The 26578-nt window shown below is 39.6% G+C and overlaps 1 long non-coding RNA gene across 1 annotated transcript in view; it reads right to left on the bottom strand.

Annotated features, from left to right (window-relative positions):
* LOC141549102 (uncharacterized) overlaps positions 1–26578 on the bottom strand; it is a 31796-nt gene that overhangs the window by 3296 nt on the left and 1922 nt on the right. The window contains exon 3 of the long non-coding RNA XR_012484225.1: positions 19–26578. This is a non-coding gene — a long non-coding RNA (uncharacterized LOC141549102). The remainder of the gene's footprint in view (positions 1–18) is intronic.

Here is a 26578-nt window from a genome sequence, read left to right as displayed (position 1 = left end):
AGTAATAGGCCCTTTTACCTTGGTGTAGTGAGTTCAACTGTGTTCAGTAGTTTTTATGGAAGTTTCAGTTAATGAGTAGAATTTGGAATGGTCCTTCACAGTTGGGATACAGCTTTTCTCCCTTCTAAGACTTTATTACTATCTAATCCCCTGGCTTGAAAGGATGTACCATGAAATCAAGAGGTGGAGTCTGAGCGAAGAGTCCTTTTGATCAGAATTCTGAAAGAGAAGTGGAAAATGCCAGTATATAATCTCCCAGGAACCCATCTTTCGTCTGAAATGTTGGTATCTCCCCTTTCCTCCTATATAACATCTCAAAGGGTGACATTCTTATATCCCTCCTAGGAGCCATCCTACCCATAAGTGCTCATGGCAAACGCTTAGTCTCTATCCCCATTTTTACTGATCTGTTGTTTCCCTTCCAGAGAGAGTATGAAGTTTCCATTTTATCCCTCAACAATTCATAAGATTTTTTTCCCCCCTGAGGCTGGGGTTAAGTGACTTGCCCAGGGTCACACAACTAGGAAGTGTTAAGTGTCTGAGACCAGATTTGAACTCGGGTCCTCCTGAATTCAGGGCTGGTGCTCTATCCACTGCGCCCCCTAGCTGCCCCCAATTCATAAGATTCTGCCATACTCTGGCAGTGAAATGAGATTCATTATCTGGATCAATCCTTTCAAATGAACCCAAACTTAAAAATGATTTATTCAAGGTATATTTTGCCAACCCTGGCTGTCATGGCTGAGTTCAGAGGGTAGGCTTTCACCCACCCAGTTAAGTGATTTATGATTACCAACAAATATCTGAGTCTCCCAATTGATAACATCTCAGTGAAGTCTATATGAACACTTTGGAAAGGCTATAGCCAATCTCTCTCCCCACTTTTGTTTGTTTCCTCAGAACTTTCCTGTTGACTGTCTGGCAAATTACACACCCATCTCTAATCTGCTTTGCTATGTCATAAATCTCTACATATCCAAATTTTTAAAGAACCCACTGTATCCTAAAAATCAAGAAGATTCACTGAGTCCTGAGATACCTCCCTCTCCTTTTTCCCCAGTAGGGAGTAAGTCATCTATATATTGTAACAAACTCAAGCTCCTTGGAAGTTTAAATTTTCCAAAAGACTGTCCAGAATTTGTCCAAAAAGCTTTGGAGTCTTTATGAATCCCTGAGGCAAAACCATCCACCTGTATTGATGTTAACTGGGTTTCCAGATTTTCCCAGTGAATGTAAAGAGGTCCTGGCTATCTTTAACTAAAAGACAAGTCCAAAATCAATGACTGTGAACCATCCATGGGTAGCAGGTATTTGACTAAGGAGGATATAAGGATTAGGGACCACTGGGTGATGCAAATAATAATAATAATAATAATAATAATAATAATAATAATAATAATAATAATAATAACTGATTCACTTTCCAGTCAAATTATTGAACTGGATGCACCAGAGTGTTAAAGGGAGACATACATGGTTCTAAGAGTCTTTCCTTTAACAATTGATCAATAACTGGTTGTAACCCCTTCCTCCTTCTAATGTAATAAAATATTGTTTAATACAGGCTACAGCCTGAGGATCTTTTAGTTTAACTTCTATTGAATCACCCTTCATCCCCACCCCCAGTTCTCTTTCTTCGCCCAAACTTCTGGTTTGATTTCTTTATAGATCTCAGGAGTTACCAAATGTAACAACCATTTCTGCATTACTTTTATCTCTAAATTCAACTTAAGAATTAAATCTCTTCTTAACAGGTTTACTCCTGCTTCTGGGACAAACAAAAACCTAGTGGCGGCTAACTTATTTCCACACTTAATGGCTGCTTCATTAAAAGTGGTACTTGAAATTTTTTTCCTTTTACTCCAAAGATCATAAGGCTATCCTCACTCAGTTTCATCCCCCTAAGAGAGAGCAAGGAGTTCTCTGTTTCTGAATCTACAAGGAACAACATATTTTCTCTGAAATGCCCAACCTCTATATTAATCAGGGACTCCAACTGAGTCTGAATGGAAGATTTCTTTGAGACTGTAAAGTAAAGTAGATCATATCTTAGGCCTAAGTTTCAGGTTGCTCATGTCAAAAAAGGAGACGTTGTTATATGTTGGCCAACAGCACTCTTCCGTGTTCCTGAAGAATTCACTTCAACCAATGAATTTAAAAATCAAGAGGATAAGTGGTTTTCAGCTATATAATCCAGCTTCTGTGTATATACTGGCCCACACCTGACTAGACTACCTATTGAGTATTCTGGCCCATTTCTTGCAAGGACCAAATAAAGGCTTTCTGTTTGTATATGGAGAGGCCTCCAAGTAGTCAATTTGGGTAAAGGGGGGGTCTAGTACCCTGTTCCACACAGTTTATGAGGGGGTTCATCTGGGATCACGTGACTTCACAGAGAGACAGTTAAGGTTCTGATACAGGGACAGGCACAAGTTGAGAGTTTTCTCCAATGGTCCTTAAAATCACATTCCCAGCCTCTCTTCCATGAAGTACCAGTCTGAGGCAGAGGCACTTAATAAAAACAGAAAGCAAAAGTAAAAACTCTGAAGGATCCCAAGGACAAGAGGGCAGTCAGGTAACTTATGCCCGCATAATCCAGAGGTAAGTGGCACAGCTTGTGCCCTTGGGCTGTTCTCAGGCTGAACCTGGACCCTGGGATCACTGGAGACAAGTTTACAAGTAAAGCTTGTTAAAGTTTAGTGATCCAATGAAAGAGATGTTGCCTAGTAAACTAGAAGGAAGCCCTGATAAACAGCACAGAAGAGGGTCACTCTGGCTGACTAGCTTGGTGGAGACAACCCCACTAGACTTGTTGATCAGCGTCGAGAAGTTGGCTCTGTGTTTTACAGGATCACAAGTCATTAAAGTGGCGCTGCTCTCCTCAGAAGAGCAAAATGGGGAAGGGGCAATCCAAACCCAAATCTTAGGAGCAAAAATTTTAAATGCCACCAGATAGTGTACTTGATGAGATACTGCTATTTTATGTAGGATGAAACAGTCCTCTCCCATGAAATTTTTGTCTGTTTCTGCATCTTTTGGCAGAATGTGTGTTGTGTCTGTTCTGTGAGCTAGATTTTGTTACTTGGAAAGATTTAAAACCCAGCCAGCAAGAAAAAAACGTCTATGCTATAGTTAGAATGCTGGGAAAGATTTCTTCAACATTCTTGACTCCCATCTTAAAAGGGGGAAAAAGCCTAACTTTTTCCTGGGGACTCCAGCTCTGGCCAAACTGGGGCTTACAGAAATAGTTAGCTCATTAAAATTACAGCTAAAATAACATCTTAACAGATTGGAAACCCTCTTAGCAATTAGCTATTTTAAGATTACAAGAAATTGGAGATAGTTCCAGGAATATACCCCATTCTGAAAGAAGGGAGTAAAAAAGAAAAAACAAACTAGCAACATTTTGCTAACCTTCCTTGACAAGAGTGCCCTTCTGCCCCTTTGGGAAAGCAGCCCAGAAAGTATTGAGACCCTCTCCACAACCCTGATCACTCAGCATGCTCCACTCTCCAGTCCTCAGTGTATTTCAGTTGAGGGGAATGCTAACAAGATCAATATAGTCCATGTCCCCCTGTTTGCTAACCCCTCTCAGATCAGATTAAGAAAAAGTGAATGCTAAAGAATTGTAGGGAAACTTAAATTGTGTCTCACCTGTAGTCACAGGGGAAGCAGCAATAGTCATGGGACCCCACACAACCTTGCCCAAACACCTCCCCAACCCAGCCTGGAGGAGTGGGGATAGAGTGGAGGTCAGGCCCCATGGTAAGCATTACCTGAGTTGTGGCCCCTGAAGGTACCATCAAAGGAAGATACTGGCACCAGTCACCCCAGCTTCAGCAGGTTCGGTCCAGCAACTAGCTGAGAACAATCCAGGGCCCCTGCTAGTACCCAGCATGGCAGTGTGAGATGGGAAAGCCAGCCGGCCTCTGCATTTGGTAAGCCCGCAATTCTCTGTTTCAGTTGTAGATATGTATTAGCCGTGTAATTTATTGCAAATTATTTTATCTCTGCCCAGGTTTTTTTTTTTAATTTGTAAAGAGAACTAATAATGATTGTTATAAAAATCACATGAATGCAAAAGTGCTTAGCATAAAACAAATGCTATATAAATATTAGCTGCTTTCTTGGATATAATTGCTTCATAATTGATAACTTTATATGGGTTTTTAGATGTGACCAACATATAAAGCCACTGTTGAGATAAATGATTTCTGAATGCGTGTGAAAAGTAACTTGGAAGCAAATTCTACTAAATTAAGACTTTCCCAGGATTAGGAGGATAGTGCATAGGGGAAAGAGAGCGTTTCTCTCTTTCTCCTCTTTTCCCTCCTTCCCTGACTGCAGAGAGATGATACAGGACGAAGGAGTGACAAGAAGAGAAAGAAAAAATTCTCAGTTCAGCGAAATTTGTTATTTGAAATGATAGTAAAAGCAGTTTTAAAGGAACTCTAATCAAAGCTCACTAAAGAGATATATGTAAATTGTAAATCTATTTGCACAGATAGTGTTAACAGAAGAGTTGAGTTTAGGAACTTTAGGAAAACAAAAAAGCATTTCCCTGCTGCTTTAAAAAACTGGCAACAAACAGATTGCTTTTGAGTTACCGATTTCCGAGGACCCTGTCAGTAAAAACTGGCACTTAACTTTTTCCTGGCTCATAAAAGATAAGTTTAAGCTGTGATTAGTAGAATTTGCTACTAGAGACAAAATCTCTTAGGACTGTAACTAATATTTTTTTGAGTTTTGAATTTGATTGCCTGATCATTAAGTCAGAAATGCATCATTTAAGAGAAATGCCATAAGTTACTTAAAGGGACACTTCCTGAACGGCCACAGGACCGTTATCTGGGCAAGAGGACAACTCTGCTCAAGGTAGGCTTCTTCTGACTCAGTTTCCTAGTTCTGTTTCTTGGCTTCCCACCTGATTATTCCTGAGTCTGATTATGAGGTGGAATTTTTACTGCATGATTGGTTGTAAACACTATTACAATCATGTCCCTGCTTTTTCCTCTTATGGCAAATTTCTATAATCAGTGCAAATGGTCAGTAGAAGTCATCAGCACAATACAAGTATCCCGGGAGACACACAATGCTTTTCTACTTTAGATCTTAAATTTTGCATACAATTGCATAAAGATTCACAATTTCTCTTTGCCTGTAAATGGGCAAATCCAGGGAAGTGTAATCCCCACCAATCAGCATGGACAGTTAGGCCCATAACATGGAAGTAGCTCTGAGCTTCCCTAACAGCCCACACATATTTGGACAGGGTTTGACCATCCTGTATGTAGATGATAGCTTAATCTGCAACCCAACCTCAGAGGCTTATCTAGCTACAGCCATAAAAACCCTTCACTTCCAGGGCTATGAAGTTTTTTTGTCTAAAAGCCCACATTGCCCATCAATCTGTTGAGTATTTGGACCATGAATTAACTATCACCTCCTTTTCACTCAAAGAGGAGAGGAAGCAATCTTATCACTACCTAAACCTTTTTCAAAGAAACAGCTTCATGCTTTCTTAGGCATGGCTGGATTTTGGAGACTACTCAAAGAAACTTGGTGTCTTTGGGGTGACCCTCCTATCTTAGAGCTAGCTACCACAGCCCTTTTAATAGAGGGAGTCCCTAACCTTACCCTACACCAAAGACTGGAGGAAAAAAATAAGAAAGAAAAAAAAATGAAAGCAAACAATGAAAAGAATGAAAATGCTATGTTGTGAACCACACTCAATTCCCATGGTCCTCTCTCTGAGTGTAGATGGCTCTCTTCATCACAAGACCACTGGAACTGGTCTCATTGTCGAAGAGAGCTACATCCATGAGAATTGATCATTGTATAATCTTGCTGTTGCGTGTATAATGATCTTCTGGTTCTGCTCATTTCACTTAGCATCAGTTCATGTAAATCTCTCCCAAGTCATCCTGCAGGTCGTTTTTTACAGAACAATAATATTCCATAACATTCATATACCATAACTTATTCAGCCATTATCCAACTGATGAACATTCACTCAGGTTCCAGTTTCTTGCCACTGCAAAAAGGGCTGCCACAAACATTTTGGCACATGTGGGTCCCTTCAGGAAAGGGTTTTAACAATTAGCAACGGAAAAGATAAGTTCCCCAGTGGAACTCACAATTAACCTATCATGTTACTCCATGAGACAAGAACACACCATTGTCTGGCAGGCTAAATCCATAGAGAAGTTTAGCACCCTAAATGAATTGGTTAACTATAATCAAGAAAAAGACACTATGAGGCATGAGGGGAGGGAATGGGAGGAAAGATTCCATGAACAGAAAACCTGGTGGGCTAGCCCAAAAGGGATTCAGCCACTTAAAAAGGTTTTGCACAAACAAAATCAATGAAGCCAAGATTAGAAGAGAAAAATGTTTACAGCCAGTGTTTCCAATAAAAACCTCCTTTCTAAAATTCATTTAAGAATACAACTCATTTCCCAATTGATAGCCAAAAGGATATGACCAGACAATTTTCAGATAAAGAAATTAAAGCCATTTCTAGTCACATGAAAAGATTAAATTAGAGAAATTCAAATTCAAGCAACCCTGAAGTCACACCTATCAGACTGGCTAAGATGACAGGAAAAGAACGATAAATGTTGGAGGGCATGTGGGAAAACTGTGACACTAATACATTGTTGGTGGAATTGTGAATGGATACAGCCCTTCTGGAGGGATCTAGTCATTCTGGAGAGAAATTTGGAACTATGCTATAAAGGGTATCATACCCTTTGATCTGGCAGTCCCATTACTGGATCTCTATCCAAAGAAATCAAAAAGAGGGAAAAGGACCCACATGTGCAAAAATGTTTGCGGCAGCTCTTTTTGTGGTAGCAAAGAATGGGAAGTTGAGTGGATGCCCATCAATTGGGGAATTGCTGAATAAGTTATGGTATGTGAATGTAATGGAATATAATATTCTGTAAAAATAACGAACAGGCTGATTTCAGAAAAGCCTAGACTTACATGAATTGATGCTGAATGAAGTGAACAGAACCAGGACAACACTGTACATAGTAACAGCAAGATTGTGTGAATATCAATTAGCCCTTCTCAGCAATGCAATGATCCAAAAAAATTCAAATTGACTTGGGATGGAAAATGGTACCTGCATCCAGAGGAAGAACTATGGAAACTGAAGGTGGATTGAAGCATACATATTATTTTCACCTTTTTTTGTTTCTTTGCTTTTTTCTTACCGTTTTTTCCCCTTTGTTTGGATTTTTCTTTCAAACATGACATGGATTATATATGTATAGCCTATAGCAGATTGCTTGGTGTCTTGGGCAGGTAAGGGTGGGAAGGAGAAAAAAATTGAAACAAAATCTTAAAAAATTGAATGATGAAAACTGTCTTTATATGTAATTGGAAAAATAAGACTGTATTGAGGGGGAAAAAAGCAAGGAACCACTGATAAGAACAGAGTAACAAAAGTCCGGGCTAGGAGGCCATTCACAAAGTCTGGCTTGCCATTATACATCCTGGCAGCATGTTCACAATGGCTGTGATGGCTACTGTAACCATCCAATTGTCATGTTCAAGAAGTATTTCTCACTTCAACACTAGTGGAGTTTGTCTACCAGAAATGATATTCTCTTTTCCTTTCCTAAAGAGCTAGCTGGAGGCCATCACCTCCTTTCCCAGACACTACTCTGACCCCTGTCAGTCATTTAAAGATGTAAAGATTTTCCCCCCCCAGCACTAAGTGGATGGCAACTTGAAGTTTGGTTCAGGGCATTCACTGTCCACACTTCTCTAAGGTTCTGTGATATCTGACTTTGTGGGAAGGTAAAAATAAATAAATAAAGCTTCCTTCCTTCAAAACAGTTATGGAAATCAACTGTGAAAAGGGTCAGAAAGCCAAGAACAGAAACAAGGAAACCATCTGCAGTATGGATGGATGGTAAGAGAAAATGAAACCATATTAATAGTTTCAGCCCACTGAATATGTGTACAGAACAAGAAGTGCTACATGTTAAGGCACTTAAGATCAAAATTACCTTACACTAGTCACTTCTTTATCCAGCTAAGGCATATTAATCAATGCTGATTTCGGAACATTGATAAGTATTAGTGCAGGTGAAAAATAAAGGCTGAAAGGTTTTCAGGTTTGGGGGCTTCATTTTCTTTTAGTCTAAACTATGCCTTTTTTGGTATGGGGCAGGCATGTAAGTGAGCAGTGATAAATCAACAAATGTTCTGTAATTTCAGGGTCCCAGCCTTGCTAGGGAGCACTGAGAGATTTAAGCACCTAGCCTAGGGTGACATAACCAGCATGATCTGAGGAAGGGCATGAATCTGGGTCTTCCTGGTCTAAGGATGGCACTGGGTCTCACTGCTTTCTTTGTGAGGTATCAACTTTTAAATACTCAGGTTTACAACGCCATTAGTAAACTGTAGCCTTTGTTTTAGAATGACTCCTGAGTTTAGGAAGAGGAGGGAATAAATTCATTTTAATGTCCCTAATAGGAAACTAAAAGGCAGCATGGAGCAGGGAATAGAGAGAGGCATGAAAAGAGAAAGGTCTGGTTCAGTCCTGCCCCTACTACATACTGACTGTGTGACCCACTGTTCTCAAGTGAAGCTGCACAGAAGGTTCCCTACTGTATGGGTAAAAAGGGTTTCCTGTAGCAGAGAACTCATCAGTCCACATCCTATGCACAAAGTTACACTACCTACTGCAACAAGGTCATACTGAAATCATGCACTTTTTTGAAGATGTCCCATAAACGGAAAGAACCACAGTAACCAAGATCTGAGGCTTTCCAAGTTCATTTGGGCTAGCTGAATCAGGGATTCTGAGAAACAGACTTTTACTCAATTGGTCCAATTATGTGATTTATTAAATGACATACAAACCACAATGCCAAGGAGTTCCCAGGAAGTCCACATTGTCCAGATGGCACCAGATGGCCCGCAGACATTAGTGATGGTGGAGTTTTATACTGGGGTAGACAAAGGGAGCTGGAGCCTCTTACAGACAAAATAAAATAAGAGGACCTCAGGTACCTTGGAATACACCAATCATGATCGGGTGAGATAAAGCTGAGACAAGGCGAGGTGGAGGGAGCTTCTTTGGAGTACCTTGCCCTGCAGAAAGGGATCCATCACTTTGCTGCATGGCTCCAAACATCCCTGTAAAGGGCAGAACTTTGGAGAAGAATACTTGAACAAGGTGTTAACTCAGTGGAATTGATGAGACAATGGTTATCTAGTTTACATATACTTAGTACTAAGCATGGTGATGCAAGAGCTCTACAACTGATGTAATTGTAATAGGGCATTTAAACTGAGGACAAAGTCAGCCACAGAGATTCTATCTTTGACCAGCCTCATGGGGGCTCTCCTATCTCCTGCATTAAGATCAAGAGTAGGCCACAATAAAGAACCAAGACTATTCTTGACCATTCCCGTGGTGTCAATCCTGCCCCTTGGAAGGACCTCCAGAAAGCTGGCCCGGCCATTATACATCGCCCCTTTAGTTCAGAGTGAGCAGGGCTAATCAAGCCAGAGAACAATTAATATAGTGCAGGGAGCAGCAAAAGAGAAAAGACAATGAGTTGGAAAATTACACCTTGCAGAAGATGCCTCTGTATTCTCCTTTAAGAATAGATGAAAGTTACTAGAGTTTGAAATTAGTTGTTTGGGTTTCTTGTCCATTTACTTACCAAGGGGTAAAATATTGCAGATTTCATATGTAGCTGAGGTTGAGTTCTGGTGAGATAATCAGCACATCAGTATTACTGCATCTTTTGCTTGGAAAAACAAGTGTAAAAACTTCCCATGCCTACTGTGCCTGGTGCCCAACATGCACCCCAACTTTTTAGTGTTAATTCCCAGCATAATAATTTTTGAACTGTTTTAAGAGATGAATTCAAATCAATATCAGTTACCAGATAGTAAATGCCCTCTGCTCCAAAGGCACAAGTTACTCATAGCCAGAGAAGAAATGAGCAATTCAGTTCATACACTTTTGTCTGCATTATGTGCAGTGTGACACAAAGAAATAAACTGTAGAAGCCTCGCACAACAAATCATTCTCATTCATTAAATAGTCTCTTTTTCTTTTTCTTTCTTACTTAATGAAAAAGGCGCCCCTACAATATAACTCCCAAGGCTCCCTGCATAGACTGGGAAATCTTGCCAAAGAGATTATCTAGTTCAATCCCTGTTTTTCCATGGAAGCTTTATGAATGTCTCTTGTTTGTACAGCAGCCATTTCTGCCCATTACTTCCTCATCCTCCATTGACAAATGAACCCTCCCTTCAAACCAAGAATAATGGATCTGCAAAACCAACTGACAAGGTAGGTGACCACAACATTCTATGTAATATTCTGGACCCGTGGGCTCCCGGCCTCTTCTAAGAAAGAAGGCTGCCGAGGAACTCATCTCTTTTCCAAGGCCAAAACTGGCTGTCCCATAGGAATGCAGATTTAGAGTTCTAAAAGACTTCAGAGCCCAACAAATCCATTCCCTTACATTTACAGGTGAGGAAATTGGGGCACAATCAACCACTTCCTTAGTGTCACATAGCCAAGGGCAAAGGCAAATACTGAAGCCAGCTCTTCTTAACTCAACTTACCTTATAGGTCTTCTTAACTTAAAGAGGAATAGAAGGTAATATTAGCAAGGATATTATAATAACATATCACCAAGATCTTACAATATGACCAGGTGAGATTTATATACAGAATGTAGGACTAGTTCAATATAAGGAGAATACTATGAACTTAATTGATTATATACATGTGTGTATCTACATTTAACTGTAGCCTGTTTGAGGGAGGTAAGGAGGAGGAAAAGGGGGAAAAAACAAAGTAAAAAGTGCATAGCAGAGAACAAAATAAAACTTAAAGGAAGAAAAGATGGACAGTTCTGAATATAACATGTACTGTTTATCATATATGCTTTCTTGAACTGGAAAGTTATTACTTCATATTTTGAATACTCTCATGTTCTGCTGTGAACAGGGCAATGTTTTCTTTTCCTGCCTTTTTTTCTTTTTTTCATCTTCTATTTAAGTTTAAAATAAACAAATATATTAAGAAAAGAATTTTTAAAATAAAACAAATGTAACCAACAAAGAAAACAGAAAACTGAAGGGGGGAATTTTATGGTTTCTGAGATAGAGGCTTCATATCTCAAATATATAAAGAATTGAATCAGATTTATAAGAATATGATTCATTCCCCAATTGATCAAAGGATATGGACAGGCAGTTTTGGGAAGAAAGCATCAAAACGATATATAGTTGTGTGAACAAACATTTCAAATCATTATTTGAGAAATGCAAATTAAACTAACTTTGAGATACCATCTGACATCTGTTAGATTGACTAAAATGATAGAAGGGGAAAATGATAAATGTTGGAGGGGCTCTGGACAAATTGGAACACTAATACAATACTGGGGTAACTGTGAAGCGATCCAACCATTTTGTAGAACAATCTGGAATTATGCCTAAAGAGCTATAACTCAGCAACACCACTCTTAGGTCTTTACCCAAAATGAGCAAGGAAAAAGGGAAAGAATCTATATATTCTAAAATATTGATAGCAGCTCTCTTGAAATTGAGGTCATTAATTGGGCAATAGCTGAACAAATTGTGGTTGTTTGTGGTTGTCTGTCCTTCATTCTCAGAGGACCCTGACATCAGGGAGGTACTGACATGACATGCTAGTGATGTGGATTTAAGTGAGGGACGGCTGGACAATGTCATCAGCCTCACTTTCGCCTCCAGACCCATCTGGGTCCAGGGCAAGATATAGAACAAGTCGACTGAAGAAGGCTTTGGATGCTGTAATGGAATACTATTGTATTGTAAGAAATGATGAGCAGTTTGGTTTTAGAAAATCATGGAAAGACTTGCACAAAAAAAAAAGAAAAAAAAGAAAGAACTGAAAAATCATTGTATAAAGTAACAGCAATATGATTCAAGGAATAAATGTGAATGAATAAACTATTATGGATACTAGGATTATTCAAAACAACTACAAAGGATCTATGAAGAAGGATACTATTTACCTCAGATAAAGAACTGATATACATTATATGTTTCATGTATTATTATATGTATTATGTGGTTTCACACACACATATGTGTCTATGCATCAAATGTTAGCTTGTCCAGTATGGAGTTGGAAAAGAAGGAAAGAGAAAGCTTAGAATTCAAAATGTAACAAAAAATAAAAAGAAAAAAAAATTTCAATCCAGGCAATTTATAGATTTGAGGACTTTTCCTTTTCATTTGAAGTTTTAAAAGAATTCCATAACAATTACATTTATTACAAATGAGCTTTCAGGCAACCTAAAAAACAACTAAAGTAATGATTGAATGGCAATGTACTCCTACAAGCTGAGGTGGGGGCTGGGGGATTGGGGAGGAGAATAGGAAAACTTGATATATCTGAGATTATGTTCAAATGAGTTCTGGATTTTTGAATTTTTGAATTCAAATTTCAGGATGGTGCAATACCCAGTTTGGTCACAAGATGCCAGCAAAAACAATGTGAACTAAATGGTCAACTGAAGGCATAAGTAGCATCTACTTAAACCAAGATAAACAAGGTTGATATGTAATGGGAATAAATTAGAAGCCTTTCTAATAAGATCAAGTGATGGTAATGGCTAACCTGGGGAATATGTATTTTCAGGTGCCCAAGAAGAAAACTCCATCTCCACTGCCACTGTCTTCTCCTGGAGCAGAAAAGATGGATTTAAGAATCATCAGCAAAGTGATGATAATTAAACCTTCGGGAGCTGATGAGCTCACCAAGAGAAGTCAGTCATAAAAGGGTGAAAGGAGAACGCCTTGAGGGAAGACTATGGTGAGAAAGCACGATCTGAAAAGAAAAGGAGAGAGGAGTTGTCAAGTAGAAAAGAAACAGGAGAGAGGGGTGTCTTGAAAACCCATAGAGAAGAGAGGATCAAGGAGAAGAAAGTGATCAGTGGTTTCAAAAGCTACAGAGGGATCATGGAGAATGAGGACCAAGAAAAGACCATTGCATCTGGCAATTGGGAAATCAGTAGTAGCAAGATGTCTGAGAACAGACAAGGCTTTCTGTGACCTCCTCTGAACTTCCCTCCAATTAACAGCAGAGTAAGTCTCTGAACTGCTTTTGGAGTGACAACCTACAAATATTTGGAGTACAACAGATTTCCAGAAGAAGATAGTGTGGAAGAACTTCAGCAAAGGTCTGTTTCAACTGGGCAAGAGGATAGGCTGCCCAGCCCAGACCACAGAACAGGGAGCCTGGGGCAGGGAGTCAGGGCAGCTTCCACAAAGGAACTTGGACTGCAGCCAAGAATCAATCATGCAGCAAAATTGAGCATCATCTTTCTCAAAACTACCCAATAAGTCATAAGAGTACAGACAACATTTGCATATATAAGAAGTAAATAATTTGATCTTATTGAGTTCCTTATAACTGGTCTTTAATGTTTCTCATATTTCTTCTAATGTCAAATTTTTCTTTAATTTCTGCTATTTTGTCACAAACACCTGAAAGTCTTTCAGCTCATTAATTTTTTTTTCATTCAGCATTATATTTAACTTTGCTGTTAAGATAAGTCACCATTAGTCATAACCTCAACTCTTTTGCTCTATGAAATATAGTATTTCCAGGACTTACCTTCAATGTAGTAGCTGCTAGGTCTTGTTTATACAAGATCTTATTGTACCTCCATGATATTTAAGTTGTTTTTTTTTCTTGTTACTTAAATTTTTTTCCTTAACATATGAGCTTTGAAATTTGGTTATGAGATTCCTCTAAGTTTTCCTCTTGAGATCTCTTTCAGGTGGTGATTGGTAATTTTTTTTCCTATTTTTCCTTTGTCTTTGTTCTAGTACTTCAGGGAAATCTTTCTTGATAATTTCTTGTATTATTGTATCAAGATTTTTTTTATCATAACTTTGAGACAGTTTGACTATTCTTATGTTGTCTCTCCTCTATCTGTTCTCCAGATCAGTTGTTTTTTTTTTTTTCTGATGAGATGTTCACACATGCAGTGCAGGCTTTTGTGTGTGTTTAACTGTAGCCTGTGTGGGGGAAGGGGGGGATGAAAGGGGAATAAAAAGCAGAGAACAAAAGAATAACTTACAAAGAAGCAAAGAAATGATGAATAGTCATGAATACGGAAAGTCATGAATATAATCTTTTATTATATAAGATTTCTTTAAAAGGAAATTTATTATCTTTAGAATCCTGCCTGATGTTCTGCTGGGTACAAGACAATGTTGTGTGTGTTTTTAATTTACCTTTTTTTGTCACTCTTTTTCTATTTTATTTTATTTTGTATTTAGTTTTAAAGAAATAAATATTATGAAAGAAAAAAGGAGTGACCTTTTTTTAGCCACACTATTGTCCTCTGAATATGAACTGAGATTTTCTCTGATTTCATAGTAGCTAATTATGGTCCGGGGTGGGGAGAAGGGGGTTTGTCTCCTTTGCTTAGATATTTTTCGTTTGATTTTGGGTTTTTTGCAGCTATTATTATTATTAGGTTTCAGACATGTAGAGAATAGTGTCCTATTTTTCAGGTCTTTTTACTGTTATTTTCTCAGCTCTGTCATGGTCCAGCCTTGGACACTTCTCTTCACTATAAGCTATAGCTTATGTGTTCCTTCAGGTGGTTGCAAACTACAATAGTCAGACCCTTTTGCTACTAAACATATACTAGGTTCATTTGTCCTGCAGCCATGGCCCTGGACTCTGTCAAGTCAGCATAGCTGTGATTGATAAGCCCCAACAATAGAAGGTCCTTCTATTCAGCTGTCTGACCCCCACAGTTCAAAGCATTCCCTTTTTCTGTCTTTTTTTAAAACTTTATTTTTCTTGAGGGTTTTTATTTTCATTAGGGTGGGAGATCTGTTTTCTTTCATAACATAGCTTTTATGGAAATGTTTTACATTACTTCACATGTGGTTTCTTAACTGCAGGTGGGAATAAGGGAGAATTTAGAACTCAAAAATTTTAAAAACACAAAAAAATTGTTTTAATTGTACTTGAGGGAAAATATTAAATAAATAAAATAAATACAAAACCCCCAAATTTCTGTATGCAAAGATGCATGACTCATAATTATCAAATCATATAGCTCAGGTAGAGTCTGTAAAAATAAGAACAAAAAATCAACTATAATTTGTAGGAGAAAAAAAAAAAAAAAAAGGAAGACAATTGCTTTACCCTGACTCCTGTTTATTTCTGCTGCTCTCTATTCATTCTGAGGCAATGTTCCCTCTTTTTTTGTGGGGGAAATTTAGAGAGCCCAAAGTCTTCTGACCTATCCCACTATCTTTCCAGAATTCTATCTTACTTAACTTTACATTGGAGATGTGAAGGGGTTCCATCGATGAATGTTTCAATGAGTGAAGTAAAATGGTTAGTAAAAGCAGATAAGGATGAGTGTCACATTGGAAGAGGCTTGGGAGCTTTTGCTCTTGAAATGTCTACATGTCCTGCACTAAAGAACTGGATGCATTGGCAGCCACCCAGTAACTGGAGGACTGAGACAGCATGGACACAGAAAGGAGATTTCCAGGAAAATGTAGGAAAAGGTAAGCAGAGGTTATAAATTAGTGTTGGGGCTACATAATCAAAGAAGTAGTAAAGGTGGTGCCCTACCATAGAGTAGAGATCTCCATGACATCTGCAATAATCAGCACTGTTCCTCACTGCCAGTGAGGAACAATGAAAAAAGAGAATCCACCTGGGTAAATTCTACAAAGCAGTGGCCCACAGGGGAGAGCCTAGAATGACTACCTTGGAATCTCTGAAGAAAACATGCTGCATGAAGAAAAGCTGCATGAAGAAAACAAAGAGACTAGATAATTTTAGGGATCATGAATCAGACAATGATGGTAAATGAAAAGAGAAGATGGGTATGAAGAGATTAAGATAAATAGAAAACAAATGTGAAATTTTAAAAAGTAATTAATAGGATTAGTTGAAGGGTAAGAGAAGAGGGAATCTATTTGACTAAATAAGAAGTTAGAAGATAAATTTAATCAAATAAAAGCAGAAGGAAAAAAAAGAACTAACAAACAAAACCCTAAAAGAAATGAGAAGAGGGGATCAGAAAGAAGCAGAAGGCCAGTGGAAACAGAGCCACCTTAAAAAAAGAATAAAATAAAGTAACTGAAGAAGGGGAAAATAACTTGAAAACCCTTCTGATATTTTAGAGATAGATGGAGGAAAATACAAACTTTACTTTTATAACTTCAACTGTGAATGGACCAAACAATCTAATAAAATGAAACAAGTGACAGATTAGCTAAGAAACTAAACCCCTACAATCTATTGCTTAGAAGAAACACATTTAAAATAAAACAAAGACATATACAAAATACAATTGAGAGGATGGAAAAATTGATCATATGTCAAGTGAATTTAAAGACAGATTTGCTATCAATCTTACAAAGTAAAAACATTCAAAAACTTAAAAGGGATAAACAAAGAAATTATATGATGTTGAAAGGAACTGCAGACAACAAACTACTATCAGTAATAAATTTTTATATCCTAATTACTTTAGCATCCAAATTCATTTAGGAAATATTACTTAAGTTTCAAGAAAATAAAGAGAGTGATATAATCAAAAAAAGAGACTTTAATATACCTCTCTCAGTTTTGGATAAGTCTAACAGAAAGATAAACAAAAGTGAAAATGTAGAGCCAAACTATTGAAGTAGCTAAAGTTTAATAACTTGTGGTATCTTCTAAATTGGAAAGCCAAAGAATATATATCTTTTTCTGTGCCACATAGGACCTGTACAAGAAAAAAATCAAACATGATCTAGGGCACAGAGATAAAAGAAACATGTAAAAAGCCAGAAATAGTTAATGTATACTTTACAGACAAAAATATACAATAAGAATTGGTTCCAGGACCACAAACAAAAGATGCAAGCTCAAATGGAACCTTAACAATGAAAACTTAAATAATTAGTGGGTTAAAGAACAAATCATAGAAATAATAATTATGTAAAAGAAAATGATAATGATACAACATACAAAAATTTCTAGCATTTAGATAAAGCAATCCAAAGGGGTGTGTGTGTGTGTGTGTGTGTGAGGTTATATCATTACAATCATTAAATAACCAAGTAGAAAAAGAAATAATTAATGAATTAAAGATTCATAAAAAAAATTTTAAAATAACAAAATAGGCAGGGTTATGAAGATGGGGATTCCCTTGACCTCTCCCAAATTTCCACCCCCAAAAAACTTTAAAATAACATCTCAAAGTGAATTGTGGAGGGCTAGAATCAACAAGATAGGGTGAAACAATTTTCCAGTGCAAGACTATTTAGAAGGTTGGCAGGAGAATAAAATGAAGTCCAGTGCAGACTGTGTACCTGCAAAACAGGAGCAGGCCTTAGTGATGACTAGGTGCTAGCTTTTAGAGCCCTCAGCCCACAAATAAAAGGGGGTGTTGGACAACTGGTCAGAAAGAGATTACAGTGGACCCTTTATTGGCAGTTTGAGTGGGATGCTGTTACATTGCTTGTAAACAGCTCTAGTCAAAGCCTCAAGGTGAAGAGGAGGAATACTAGCAGGAACAGGGACTTGCTCATAGTTCCAGGCCAGAAACCTGCATCAATGGTATAAATCTGACTTAATCATTATATCACATGTGATATATATATGCATATATATATATACACACACATATGTATTGTATATATGCATAATATATCATTATCCTAGTGATAAGTTGCTATAATCCCTGCTAATATTTTAAAATTTTTGCACCAACATTCATTAGGGAAATTGGTCAATAATTTCCTTTGTTTTGAACTTACCTGGGTACCATATCTGTGTCATAAAAAGAATTTGGTAGGACTCTTTCTTCTTTTTTTCCAAATAGTTTGTATAGTATGGGAACTAATTGATAGAATGTATTATTAATTGATAATATTGCATAGTATGGGAAATAATTGATAATAGAATTCACTTGTAAATCCATCTGGCCCTCGAGATTTTTTTCTTAGGAGTTCAATAATAGCTTGTTAATTTTTTTATTTTTTGTAAAATATATTTAATTAATCCATATCCCTCTCTGTTAATCTGGGCAGTTTTTATTTTTGTAAGTATTTCTGCATTTCACTTAAATTATCAGGTTTACTGACATATACTTGGACAAAATAGATCTTAATTATTGTTTTAATTTCATACCGAGTTTACCATTAACAAGTTTTCAGATACCCTAAATACAATAAAATATACTCAAACTACAGTTTGGACTGAGTGGAAGTATAAACATAGATGGGGAGGGGAGGGATATGAGATGTCACAGGAAAAGTGATTGATAAATCTGAGTATTTTAAAATGAGTTCCATTTTTTCCTTTTGATCTATTATATGAAATCACAGCATGGGGCAATATCCATTTTGGCCACAAGATGTCAGAAGACGTAACAAGAAGACATAACAAGATGTTTCCCCCCTTCCCCTCACAATGGGGGGATTAGGATTTTCCATCTTCCACTTTGGGGATGTGGGATTTGAGCTTTGAGCTTTAGACTTGGGCACACTTTGTGTTCTAGAGAGCAAAAGTGAGAATGGAATTCATTCACGACACAAAGTGGAGGATTCCAGAGATTTGTAAAGGCAAGATGAGGCAGAATTTGCTTCAGCTTTTGGTTAAGTGTGTGGAAATCTTGTATGCAAAAGATATTTTCGAGTTAGCAATGTCCAAGTCTGGAAGACTTGAAGCTCTCTCTGCTCATTTACATGTTTAAATGGATTCCATGCTGATCACATGTACCAGAAATGAACCTTCACATACTTTGAAATGCAATCAAAGTATAGTTTAGCTTGAATGGGAATATAATCCTAGAAGTAGAGATGAGGGTGGAGGGTAAAGGAGATGTCAGAGGAAAACTGGTCAAAGGAAAATCTGTTTCTGTTGTAATAAGTTCTGAATTCTTTCCTTTTGAACTCAAATTTCAGTATGATATAAAATAACCATTTTGGTCACGATACGTCAGGGAAAGACCATGTTATACTCTTCCATATGAAATATTCCATCCCCATTGATTAAGGAAGATCAGGCAGGCCAATTTGCTTCAGCCTTAAAGTACAGAGAAATCATGGTTGCAAGAGATGCTGTAAAGCTGAGAATGTCCAAACCTGGCAACTGATAAGTAATCCTGGCCCAAAGCTCATTGGTATGGGATCCTCTCTGTGAAGATGAATGCTCTGCCCTGGAGTGGAGTTGGGTATAGAGGGATAGGAAGCTCTCCAGCCTCCTTCCAGCTTTTTTTCTCAAATAAGTTATTTTCTCAAGACCAGTCCCTGTTCTGAAGGAGGCTACCAGCCTATATCTTTTAGTCCAAATCACCTCAAACTTTGATATAAAAGCCCCAGCCAAATGGAATGACTTTTTCCTCAATCCTCATCCTCTTTCACCTCTGCAGACGTCAACTGCTGGGTCTTACCGGGGTGAAGCCTTTTCTACTGGATTCTCTTTTTTGTAGGTTTTCAGGACACCAATTCTCCCCTGGTTTCTCCTATCTGCTGCTCCTTCTCAGCCTCCTTTGTGGGAACTGCTTCCAGATCATATCCTCTAACCATAGGTGTTCCTCAGATATCTGTTCTGGGTCCTCTTCTCCCTCTGTGCTATTTCACTTGGGGATGTCATCATCTCTATAGTGAGGACTCTCAAAACTCTTTCCTGCCCCAACCTCTCTACTGATCTCAAACCTCACATTTCCAACTGCCTTCGAGACATCTCAAACTGGATACACCTTAAATTTAACATATACAAAGCAGATCTCATCTTTCTTACTAAACTCTCTCCTTTTTCTACCTGGAGAAGGAAATACCATCTTCCCAGTTCTCCAGACTTTCAAATTAAGAATTATTCTTGATTTCTCACTACCATTTACCCTCCACATCCAAGATGTGGCCAAAACTTGTTTCTTTCAGACTGGATACATCTCTCTAAAACACCTTTTCTCTGACACTGCCATTACTTTGAGGCAGACTTTCACCACTTCCTGCCTTCATTATTGCAATAGCCTGATGATGGGTCTTAAGAGTCTCCAGACTCTCTGTACTCAGATTTGTCCTACTCTGAGTCACTAAAGTGATTTTCTAAAGCTCAGGTCCTTTCCTGCTAGTCAATAAGCTCCAGTGGCTCCTTATTGCCTTCAGGATCAAATAAAAAAAAATGCTATTTGGCATTCAAAACTTCATAACCTAGACACCTCCTGTCCTCTCATATCTGACTCCTCAACACATCCTCTTCTATCAGGTGACACTGGCCATCTGGCTGTTTCAGGAACGAGATGTTCCATCTTTTGGCTCTAGAAAATTTCTCTGGCTGTTCCCTTTTTAAATAAAGTCTTCCCTAGCCCCTTTTTAATTGCAGTAGTTCCTCTCTTCTAATTATTCTATGGTTTGCTTTGTAATATATATTACTTTGCCTTTTGTCTCTCTTTTTAGATTATGAACACCAAAAGGGCAGGAACTCTTGTCTCTTTTTATAAGCCTAGTACTTTAACAGAGCGCCTGGAATACCACAGAGGGTTAATGTTTATTCATTGGTTGGATTCTATAATGGTCTCTTTTTTTAAAAGATTTGTCTACATAGTCTTCATGCTTCGGAAGAGTTTAAAAGGAATTGTCCTCTACAAATAGCATTATTCCAAATTTATGTTTGTTAGTTAGAATTATTTTCCTGGAAAAAGTGGAGACAGGATGTTTACCTTCCAGACTGAATTTTTTGTGATGGTGAATCTAAGACCAGCTCTTCTTGTTTCAATATTTATCTAGCCCTTTGTCACTGAATGGGTGGTGACTCAGGACAATTCTCAGACTTCCAGTTTCTGGAAATTTAGTTTCTATGGTCACATTTGCTTCAGAAAAGACAATTTGTCTTCCCATTCTGGAGAATATTTTTCAGCTTTCATTTTTGTTTTTTCTGGTCATAAGAAGCAATTTTCCCCCCACAGGCACAGATTCTTTTCTTCTGGATTTTATCTTGGAACTCTTTTAATGCATTTAAAAAATTTTTATGGTTGTTTGAGGCATAACAAGCTTATCCTGACTTGCCTCTCTGATATTTTAAAAATTTCATTTCCTTTTATTAATTTTATTCTTTGGAGGCAAGTCAGGGTACTTTCTCTTCCCTTGAGATAAGCCAGCTGGCTAAATCTTGTGCCATGCAGGTGAAAATTTACTTAATTCTTCAAACATTCCTCAGATTAGAAGCCAAAAGACCTTCAAAGAAAACATCCCCTCTCAATGAGCCCACCGTGAACCCTTAAAGTGAAGCTGTGACCTGACTTAGTTTATCTATTGTCTTTCTTCCTGTATGACCATGTTTCTCCTTTGCTAAGCCTGTTTTAACATCTTTCACACTGACAAAAGCATGGAATTATGAATGTCTTTTTAAATTGGTCTCAATGAATGTACAAAATTGTAATATATAAGAGAATTTCTTTGTCCATTTCTGACAAAATTTTCTCTATACAAGATTTTCAGAAACTTGATTTGGGACTCAGGATCATTCTTCATTGAATCCATGTCGTTTGCTGCGCCATCATATTGGTTAAGCATAGTATATTAATCCAAGAGACCACTGGTGATACAACACTGGATGTTTATTCATTGACTTAATATCTGTGTGATCAGGTAGGCACATGTGGAGTAATCCCTAGAATAGATGAGAGCCAAGGAAATCAAGATTGTTGTTTTTTTTTCTAACACTGCCTTTCTCTCCATGGAGATATGGCTGAGGAACTGAGAGTAAGAAATTATTCCTGGGAATTTTGGACTTGTCTATCCTCTGACAATGAAGAGCAGTTTAAGGAAGTGGAAGCTCTTTTAATCAAGAGGCATTCCTACAGAGACTGTTACAATTGAGCACAAGAATACAACTCCATCTATGAGTACGGAAGGCAGTGGCTTTACCCGCTCTGGGATATAGATTCCATGAGACCAAAATTGGCATTTTCTCTGGAGAGCCACCACATCCCTTAGAACAATCTCGGGGGACTTGGGCTGGATGGGCAAGAGCTTTCCCAGGACAAAGGAAGGCCCCAGAGCCAGATGAAGTGCTGGGACTGTCAAATAGCCTGGGGGAAGGGGAGGAAGCTGCAAATACCCCTTAGAGGCAAGGCCAGCTGTTAGGTTTGAAGGGGGACAAGTAGAAGACCCCTAAGCTAATTTGGCCTCCAGTACTGTGCAGGACAAACAGGACAAAGGAGAAAAGTCTCCCAAGTTCCTCCTCCTCAAAGGTGTGTAAATTGGGCAGAGACTTAGATAGGCACTGTGAATTTCCTGAAAATGCAGGAAAAATGGCACTGGGAAGACTGAGCAGCAGCTGGGTACTGAACCCTTGTCATATCATCAGATCTACAAAGACAACAGCCACTGCCAACAATGGCCAAGGTGAGACAGGTATCCTGAGTTTTCAGGCCTTCTCCACTGTGGGCCACAGGTGTAAAGAAGAACAGCAGCATTCCGGTGCTGAGCTGCCGTCACAGCTGCGACCTGAGACAGTTAAGAGATGGAACCCTGAACATCCCCATTGTCCTTAGGGAGGTAGAGGAGGAGTACAAGTCACCCTCACCCCCAAGATGAGAATATCTCTATTAGCTAATCAATCATAAGGTAACAGAGCCTCCTTTTCTTCTAATTGTGGATTAGATGGTCATACTTGAGTTGGATGCATTGGCAAGAGGGTCACTGGAGAGGGTCCTCAGTGTCGCCAGAGAGAACCAGTATCTTACTCACTTATGGATCAGGTGGCATTTGAGCTGAGCTTTGCAGGACAATTGGGGCTCCTGGCAGGCACAGCGAAGAATGAAACGCATTCATGGCGTGGATGGAGGGAACTCAGGTTTGCAAAGGGAGAGAAATGAAGCATGGTGCAGGAACTGGAGGTAAAAGGCCAATTTCCTTGAGCCTTCAAGTAACTGGGAGAATACTGAAGGATGCAAGGAATATGGTAGAGCTAAAATCTCCAAACCAGGCAATTAAAATGATTTCTCATTTGTAGATTAAAATGGAGCCCATGACTATTATATTCCCCTGATCAAACTTTCAGATGATCCAAAATGCAACCAAAGCAGAACATGGTTTGAGTGGGATCACACTTCCTAGAAGATGGTCATGAGATGTCAGAGGAAGACTACATAGTTATCTCAAAGTCTATTAAGCCTGGATTCTTCCCCTCTGAAGTGGAAGAGCAGCAAAATGCAGTATCCATGTTGGTCACAAGAATTCTTCCCAGCAAAAGACCTCTGGTGTGAAATACATGTTCAGGCCCGGTCCATTAGGGGCATGGGTGCTCCTCCCCAGGCTCTCAGACTCACAACAAGAATAACTTGGGTGCTTACCTCAAATGGATGGAGACTTTACCACTTTTGACCTCACCAGGTACAAATGATGAAGAATGTGCCAAGTTATGGCAACAAGAGAGAGGGTAGAACACGGGAATACCACGGGAAAATGCGGACCTGCTTCCTGTGGGATTTGGCTGAGATACGGAGTAATGCTGTGATTCCAAGGCACAGAAGTGAGGAGGAATACCTTCTGGGCATGGGGTGTTCCCACTTTTCAAAGGCAAGCAAATGGTGTCAAAAAGCATCATGGGGGAAGAGCATTAAGAATCCGCACTTGTCTGGACCACACAGGAGGTGAAGGGAATTACATATAAGACGGCTACCAAGGGCGGGCCTAGCTACAATATGAGGGGCTTGACATGACAAGAAAGTTGCTTGTATTTCATCCTAGTCATAACAGGAAAGAACTGTTTTTTAATGAGAGCGTTTATTGACCAGTGCTTTGGGAATGTTCTTTTGGCATCTAGAGGACACGTGAGGAAGAGAAAGACTTGAGTCAGGAAGCCTAATTAGGAGGCTATTATCATACCCCAGATGTGTAGTGGGTGTGTAAGTGCAGAAAAGGGGATGGCTCAGAGTAGTGTTGTGGAGAGTAAAGATAAGACTTACTAACCTTTTGGACTTGGGGGTTAAAGGAAGAATAAGCATCTCAGGGGAAGGGGGAGTGGGAGAACACATTTGTTGCTTACTATGTGCCAGGTAGTAGTGAAATACTAGGAAGCAAGACTGTCCCCTCAAGCAACTAACACTGTACTGCTGAAAGAGAGACTACATACAGGGGAGCTGGGATGAGGGGTAAGGGATCTGCAACTTCCCCTTAGGCAACTCTAGGCTCCATTGCCTTATCTAAGGACACATGGTTGTTCAGGGTCTAACGCCATTTGGTTGCCCCCTAATAAGTCTCCCCCATTTCAGGCTAAACATCCCTGGCTGTTTTAACAGGAACTCCAAGCCGAATTCTATCCTGGATGCAGTCCAGATCTTTGAGATTCAATACTCCAGGTGACGCCTGAGCAGGGAAGAGCCCTGGCTACTCTCTCCTTCCTATTCCTGGAAACCACAAACCTCAATGCAGAACACAACCACAGCAGGAGTTTTTATCTGTCACAGTACAGAGGGGAGGAAGGGATCCAGAAGAAGGGCTCGTGAGGTATAAGGCTATTTTTAAAAAACACAAAAGTTAGAGCTGTCTGATTTGTTCTGAAAAAAGAAAAAAGGCTGATGGAAGCTTTGTTGGCTCTTTCACAGCACTCTGGGTCGTAAGTGTACGACCTGCAAGTTCTAGGAGCTACTCTTGACACCACAGCACTTGCAGCTGCTCCACCACAAACCAGGAGGCTTGCATTGCCTGTGGAGGCTTTCTCTAGTCCCTCTCCTTTCTCTTCAATGGGGTTCTGTGGAAATCTCTTCCCAATACTGCCTGCACCAGGGTATTTCTGAAGAGAGAAGAGTGGGAGAGATCTATGTTTTGGTACCTGTTTTAATGACCCCATCTAGTGTCTCAAGGGAACTGGGAAGAAAGCTATAAAAGATGTGCCATTTTACTTCTGGCCTTGAGATAAGGAAACAGATTGTTTGAACCCCAAGATGAAAGTCGAGACAGAAGATTTGGGTTCTGTTTAGGGATTCCAGCCTAGGCTCTCAAGAGCTGCAGGCCCCTCGAAGTATACGGCCCAGCGGGGCACCAAGGGCACCTATCACTAGCTCCAGGTTTTGATCACCACTGGGTTTTCACAATTTGTCTGTTTCTCTCTCTATCCCAGAGCAGACCTGTGCCTTGATCTCAAGGGCAGTGTGATCAACCCACACCCTGCCCCAATAGCTACCATGGGCCCTCTCTCCAAAAAAACCCCAAATTTCCCATTAAAAGCAACACTCTCCCTACTCCACACCCTTCCTGCCCTCCCTCTCCTCTGTAATGTTCTAAGCAGCCCCAGACAGGCAAGGCCTCAGGGCAATGACAACCTAACCACTGCAGGTGAAAAACAGCAGCAGCTAGACAGTTACTACAGGGAAGAGCTTTCCCCTCCCTCCCAGTGATGACAAACCATTAAGAACCTTGCCCCCTCCTTGTTAGAGGGGCACTGAGGCAGGGGTTGTGGAAGATCCATCCCCTATGTTACTGATACCTTTCCTCCCAAACGGCATCACCTCCCTGAGATCACGGTCATTCCAGCTGCTGCTGACATCTCCCCAGTTATCCAATTAGCTGCTCCTGCCTCCCTAACCCCTCTCACCCACTTCCCTTTCTCTCCATCCCATGGGCACCATCTGTCTGCTGCGGGGTCACCTTGCCCAGCCCCTCTTGCCTGCGACACTGCAGTGGACTTATGGGTCATCTGCTTACCTCCACTCACCTCAGTGCTTATGCACAGAGAGCATTCCACCTGGACACCTGATTCATTATCCCAGTTTTGCTCCCATCTAGCTGGGTGACATTAAGCTAGTTACTTTCCACTGCTGGGCCCTAGGTCCACCATCTGTCAAACGAGGACAAGAATGCCTGCCCCACTGACCCCTAGGCAGGGGGGCGGTACTGGGGATTCCCATTTCTGCACCAGTCACTAGTTTCCAAGTCCCTTCCAACTGTGAGGTTCCGGCTGTTACAATTACGGACCACAGGCGATCATAAGCAGGGACTATGGGCTAGAAGCTGTGCCAACTGATAAGTTTTGAAGCTTAAGGCTTTGTTTGGAAGTCTTTACTGGAAGTTGAGCTCCATATACATGACAAAGCCTTCCAAGATCCTTACCGGAAGTCTCCAAAATGCAAACAGCACAGCTCTCACTCTCCGTTGTGCTACTCCACAAAACACACACAGCCCTGCACTCACACAGCAACCCAAGTGCTCTGTTCCCACTCTCAAAGAGCTGCTCCCCACTGTTTCTCAATCACAAGCACTGCACTAGCGCTGCTGCGCAGCCTTCATGAAACGACTAATTCCTTCTACGTGGCTTCCTGTGTATGGAGAATTGTTCATAAGCTGCTCTGCTGTTAATGCTTGTGCAATGCCACGGCTACCAGTGGGAGCTGGAGACTTACCTTTTCAGTCCAACCAGGAACCACCTACTACTTACTTACCTGTTGGGAGGGAAAAACTAGGGAAAGAAAGTGTAACTGTCCATAACAAAGCTCATCAACTTAAGTTGACAAAGCATGGTCTTTTTCAATTTCTTTTGCAGCATCATCTTCCACAGCTC

Source organism: Sminthopsis crassicaudata, chromosome X, assembly GCF_048593235.1.
Source record: "Sminthopsis crassicaudata isolate SCR6 chromosome X, ASM4859323v1, whole genome shotgun sequence".
Lineage (NCBI taxonomy): Eukaryota > Metazoa > Chordata > Mammalia > Dasyuromorphia > Dasyuridae > Sminthopsis > Sminthopsis crassicaudata.
The sequence above is the reverse complement of the archived record's forward strand: the minus strand, read 5'-3'. Positions and strand labels throughout refer to the sequence as shown.